The sequence below is a fragment of the Heterocephalus glaber genome, unplaced genomic scaffold (genome assembly GCF_053883595.1).
Source record: "Heterocephalus glaber isolate CG9 unplaced genomic scaffold, H.glaber_assembly_v1.0 deba00001781, whole genome shotgun sequence".
Classification (NCBI taxonomy): domain Eukaryota; kingdom Metazoa; phylum Chordata; class Mammalia; order Rodentia; family Bathyergidae; genus Heterocephalus; species Heterocephalus glaber.
Window position 1 is genome coordinate 8,688,815 of NW_028258467.1, and position 6,491 is coordinate 8,695,305.

General features: G+C 34.6%; 1 pseudogene; it reads left to right on the forward strand.

Moving 5' to 3' along the window:
* The first annotated feature begins 509 nt into the window (after positions 1 to 509).
* On the forward strand, positions 510 to 2,631 carry LOC101711275 (protein DBF4 homolog A-like; annotated as a pseudogene).
* Positions 2,632 to 6,491: the final 3,860 nt, after the last annotated feature.

The following is a 6,491-nucleotide window of genomic DNA, read 5'->3' on the forward strand; positions in this document are numbered from 1 at the left end:
GTGAACCCCTGTTCCCTCTCCAAAATTCTTCCTTCCTTTAATATCCCCATCTCAAGGGATAGTAGTGCCATCATTCTAGTTGCCAAGAACAAAAATATAAGGACAAAATATAAAGTAAGCAAATTTAAAAATCCTTTAATTCATTTATATATTGAAACTAAGTTATTTGGTACATAAATAATCACAGCCCTTATATCTTTATTGTAGATTGTGCGGTTTATCAGTAGAAAGTGATACTTGTTGCATTTTATGATTTTTTTTTTTGGTATGTTACCTTATCTAAAAATAGCCCAATTGAAAATCTTCAACCACCGCTGTCTAGCCAGCTGCGCTTCTTTCCCTTCCTGCACTGCGCCTCCCAGCCGGATCCAGCCCCGGAAACTCGGCCCACGGAGCCTGCTCTCTACTACCTGGCGGCCCTTCGGGCCACCGGCTCCCAGGAGCCTGGTTCCCGCGGCCGTGTGACACGGCTCCCGCCTGGACTCAGCATGTAGAGCTGGGCGGCTGCCATGAACCACGGAGCCATGCGGATCCATGGCAAAGGGCCCTTCCAGGGTGGAATCCAAGTGAAAAATGAAAAGAACAGATCATCTTTGAAATCACTTAAAAATAGTAACAGACCAGAAAAATCCAAATATAAGCCACTCTGGGGAAGAGTATTTTATCTTGACTTACCTTCTGCCACCTTATCTGAAAAACTGCAAAAAGACATATAAAGGACCTAGGAGGGAAACTTCCTACAGCTAAACAGTATATAACCCAATTAAAAAGGATAAAGGATGTAAAGAGAGAAAATATACAAAGGCCAATAATGAAAATCAAAACCACAGTGAGTCATACCAATTAGTATGGCTACTGTCAAAGAACAATAAGCGAGTTGAAGAATTTCTCAGCAAAGACATCAGTTATCTTATTTCCAATAAAAAGGAAGCAAAATTTGCACAAACACTGAGTCGAATTTCTCCTGTCCCAAGTCCAGAATCCGCATATACTGCAGAAACCACTTCACCTCATCCCAGTCATGATGGGAGTTCATTTAAGACTCCTGACACACTGTGTTTAAGCAGAGGAAAATTATTAGTTGAAAAAGCTATCAAGGTTCATGATCTTATTCCTTCAAATAGCATATTATCAAATGCCTTATCATGGGGAGTAAAGATTCTTCATATTGATGATATTAGATGCTACATTGAACAAAAGAAAAAGGATCTGTACTTAATCAAGAAATCAAGTACTTCTGTAGAGATGTGGGGGAAAAAGTTGGTACTGGAACACAAAAAACAAGAACAGGAAGACTCAAAAAAGCCTTTTGTAAAAGTAGAAGAGATTAGCCAATTTTATAGGCCATTTTATCTTCAGCTGACCAATATGCCTTTTTATTCTGTTCAGAAGCCCTGCAGTCCATTTGATGTAGATAAACCAGCTAGCATCCAAAAGCAAGATCAAGTTAAACTAAGAATCCACACAGATGGCGATAAATGTGGTGGAAGCCCAGTCCACCTCCAGTTGAAAGAGAAGAAAAAAAAGGATATTTTGAATGTTGTTTACAGAAATATGAAGATCTTGAAACTCACCTACTCAGTCAGCAGCACAGAAACTTTGCAGAGTACCAAGTACCAAGTTGTTGATAATATTGTGTCTAAATTAGTTTTTGATTTTGTGGAAGATGAAAAAGACACGCCTAAAAAGAAAAGAATAAAATACAGTGTTGGATCCCTTTCTCTTACTTCTTCAAATGTCCACATAAAGACTGAATCAAAAGAAAGGCTAGACTTGCAACATATTTCTCAGAAAGACTTCAGGGAAGATAATGTACAGATGATTAAGCAGACTTTCCTTGACGAAACCCAGGAGCCCAATGAAAAGTTTGTGTTTATTTCAGAACCCATCCCTTTCCCTTCAAATGAATTGAAAGGACTTAATGAGAAAATGATTAATGAATGTTCCATGTTAAATGCAGCTGAAAATGACACAAAACAGAGTTTTACGCAACTACTTCCATGTAAAAACAAGGAGGATTGCATTCTTGACATACCTGAACATGAATTAATTGTGAATGAAAATCCTAGTAGTCTACAGACATCTGTAAAAGTTTCTCCTTTCAAGATGAATAATAATGTATCCTATCCATAACAAAAGTCAGATACTATGCTTTTTCCAGCAAAAGACCTTCATTCAATATTTGGTCATGATTCTGAGCTGTTAACAATGAACAGTTCAATAGAGCACCTAACAATAAAGACAAAAATCCCGTCCTGTCATCCTCCTGCGGAACTCAATGAATATGACATCAAAACTATGGATAATTTACCTTCCAGTAAGATCCATCGAAAAGTGAGGATATTATTAGGACAAAATAAAAAAGAAAATCTGGAATCAAATGCTGAATCAGATAAGAAAATAACTGAATTTCTTATTACACAAGAAGAAAACAGAATTTGCAGTTCACCAGTACAATCCCTACTGGATTTATTTCAAACTAGTGAAGAGAATTCAGAATTTTTGGATTTTACAAGCTACACTGAAAGCAGTGGTATATGCAATGTTTTGGGTATTTGGAAAGAGGACAATTCAAATAATCTGTTGTCAGCATTTTTCTCTTCTTCAATTTCTACATTTACTGGCTTTTAATGTTTAAAAAATAGAAATAAGGTTCATGTTCTCACAATTTTTATAATTAGGATTTTTTGCTCTCTTAGTTTACAGAGCTATATTTAAATATTAATAAAGGTGATGTTTGCAATTTTTTACAGAATTGAATACCTATTACATAAAAATAAACTTGAATAATTTAAAATAAATAAATAAAAATAAAAAATAAAAATAAAAATAGCCCAATTTTCAACTCCTTCTTTTTGTTTCTTTTTCTCAGATAAAGCTTGGCTTATCTTATTGATTTTAACTTTTTATGTCATTTTGCTTTGCAGTAAGTTGGATTTGTGGATTTGATTTCTTTTTTTTAAACTTATCTCCTTTCAACTTATCTCTTTTTTAAATAAGGGAGTTTAAGCCATGAATATTTACCTTAAATAATACATTTACTCATTTTATCTTATGCTTTTTACATCTTTGGTCTTCTTAAAGTCCCTTGAAATTCTTTTTACTTTCCTGACCTTTCCCACAGGATTATGTTTGATTATTATGTGTCTTTCCAATAATATGAAACATACATGTCATATTTTAACTCCATTGTTTGTTAATATTAATTTTTTGAAAAATATCATTTACAATATGGTATGGGTGACTCATCTCTACAACTGTATATATTTTAACTTCTAAATAGTCTGCCTTACCACATATGACTTTTTCATCATGACTTGTCCTACCCAACAGGTACATTTTGCACATGGCCCATGATGGTTAGGTACTTTTCCTTGTCCCATAAAAGCAAGAAACCTTGTGCCCTACACATAGTTAGTAACTTTTTTGATTAAAGGAAGGAATTTCTTTATCCTGTCTCTCTTTCTTCTTAGGCTTTGTAAATATGAGCGACAAATCAATGCCAGATGGCTTCTATATTATTATTTTCACAAGATAAAAATTTTATTTGAAGATTATATTTGACACTTACTAAAGGCCACACTAAATTTCACTACCTATAATTCCGCTATTGTGCAAGAACAGGTGTTCCCTTTTATGCAGGAAAATATGCCTAGTCTTAGATGTCATAATTCCTCCATAAGATCTGCCCAAAAGATGTATGAGGTAAAATTAATTGAGGTGACTATAAGCAACATTGAAGTGTTACCATCTACATCCTGAGTAGATCTATGAGCAGTAGTTCAGCGTCTACTCTGTACTGGATACCAGTCTAAGTATAGGTGTACTAAGATGAATAAAATATTCACTCAGCAACCATGAACTGACTCCCTTCTGTGTAACAGACACTGTGCTGAGAACCAGGGATGTAGCAATGATCACACACACAGATTTCATGTCATAGGATCATTCCTAACTCAGTTGTACTCATATCCAGTTGCCACATACAAAAATATGAAATTGTGGTTTAAAAGGAGTCTCTTTGCAGCAGATAAAATAGCAACAAAAAAAGTTATAGAAATTCCAGAAAGTTCTAAAATCCTTTCACTGGAAACTGGATAAAGAATATTTTGAGCCAAGTGCTCAGGTATATCATTTTGAGAGACAAATTACCAGTAATCCAGTTAAATTTTAAATAGCATTATCTAAATGAAAAAATATCAAGGTATGAGATATCCCAGCAAGAATAGCTCCAATTTCCTGCCTGAATGCTAAATAAGGAATAGACTGTTTAATATCATCTTGATAACATTTTTATATGTTCATGTTGGCCCATCAGATTGCAATTTGTCACCTGCTCTCTAACAATTTTCTAATTCTTCATCACTTTACAATGTAAAATAATAGGCACAGAATTGCAAGGCTTTTTTAATAATAGAAAGACAGAATAGGAGTAGGGGACTCTATTTCTACCATATTTTTTTCCTGGTTAAAATAAGAATGGTTGTCAATAATTCGAACACAATATAGCACTGAGCTCATTTTACTTTTACCATTGAATCAATTTGTGAAAGATAACACAATACGAATAAGAAAATCCTCAAATCTCTTTTCCCTCACCTTCTACCTCTTCCAAAAGTTGAATGTTAATGGAAAGAAGACACCCACTTGTCTTTTACTCAGTTGTTTCAATTGTAGTGACTTCTACACTCCCCAGTTTGTATGTTTAACCATCAATTGCCTCTTTTGATAGGGGAAAGAAAAGGTTTATCTGTTTTGCCTTCAGTCATCAGCAAGTAGTGGAAGGAGGGGAAGTTAACTACTGGTGAATTTCAGAGAGCCTCTGATTGGCTTACTGTGTACTATGTCCCCAGTGATATTTCCAACTGGGACTAGAAAGGTCCAGCCAAGGGGCAGGAGGCATATTCTGTTCCTTATTTATTTTTTTGCAAAATACCATCTCCTAATTGCTACTGGCTAAGGACTAAGGACATTCCTCTAATAACAGTTGATTATTTACTAGGAGAAACTGCATGATAGATGAATCTTTTGGGATATTCCAAAATACTAATGTGTGTGTACATGGATGCAAGGGGGAGGCTTTTATAAACAACTTTCTCAATGGTTGTAGTATCCAGTTACTTTTACAAAACAGTTTATGAAACCCTTTAACGTACATGATTTCATCTGGTTCTCAGAGTAATGTTAAGATAAAAGAAGAGCATCTGTAACTACATTTGTATTATGCATGATTCCTTTACTCTTTTACATAATTTTGTCTATAGTATATGTCACCTCTAATAGAACACTGAAGATACTTGTTCATTACATGGATTGCTATTTTTTTCTCTTTTGCTAAAATGAGAAGAGAAAACTTTATTTATATAATCCATTAATTCCAAATATCTACAGTAGTTCTTAGTACACAGCAGACACTCAATAAGTCCTCTGAGTGAATGAATATGAGTGTATCTATCAAGTGTGTATGAACATCTACATCATAGTCGCCACCCCAAGTAACTTCCTCTGGACCACAGTTCTGCTATTCCTTGTGCATGATATTCATTTCTAGGATGGCTTTTCCCTTTTGAATATTCAAGCCTCAGTTATAGTGTTTGATGTTCCTGAAGACTTACTAAAATCAATTATTCATGAGAAAATAAAAGCTGTTGAGGTATCATTTTTCTACTTTCTATTGTCTGTACAGAAGCTCAGAGCCAGATGCAATTTATCATTCCCCCTTCTCTCTGCCCATGTCCTTTATTTTATGTTCCTATGTGTTTTCATAATAAACTCATTCCATTTTTAAAAATTAAATCTAGATGAGAAAATTAAATTTAGATTGAAATCTACACACAAAAGTCAATAGCATTCCTACACACCAACAATTCCTCAGGCAATGAGAAAGAAATCAGAAAAACAATTCTATTTACAATAGCTTTAAAAAAATTCAATACCTACAATTAACCTAACCAGTGAAATGAAAGACCTCTGAAAACTATCATACCCTAAAAAAAAGAGATGGAAGGGTGTATTAGAAAATGGAAAGACATCCCCTGTTCCTGGATAGGCAGAACCAATATTGTTGAAATGGCCACATTACCAAAAATGATATATAGCAGTAATGCACTCTCAATTATAATACCAATACATTCGTAACAGAACTAGGAAAAAAATCCTAAAATTTGTATAAAACCAGAAAAGATCTAGAATCACAAATGCAATCCTGAGCAAAAAGAGCAAAGCAGAAGGCATTACAATCCCACACTCCAAGTTGTACCACAAAGCTACAGTAATAAAAACAGCATGGCACTGGCACAAAAACAGACATGTTGAGCAATGGCATAAAATTGAGGATGCAGAAACAACCTCAGGCACCTTCAGCCATCTGATTTTTTTTTAGTTCTTTTATTGGTACGTTTTAGGTATACAATTCATTTATATTTATCATTGGGTGTTTGTAACCGTACAGGACGTATCTTGGTTCTCCCCCCGCCATTACCTGTTCTCAC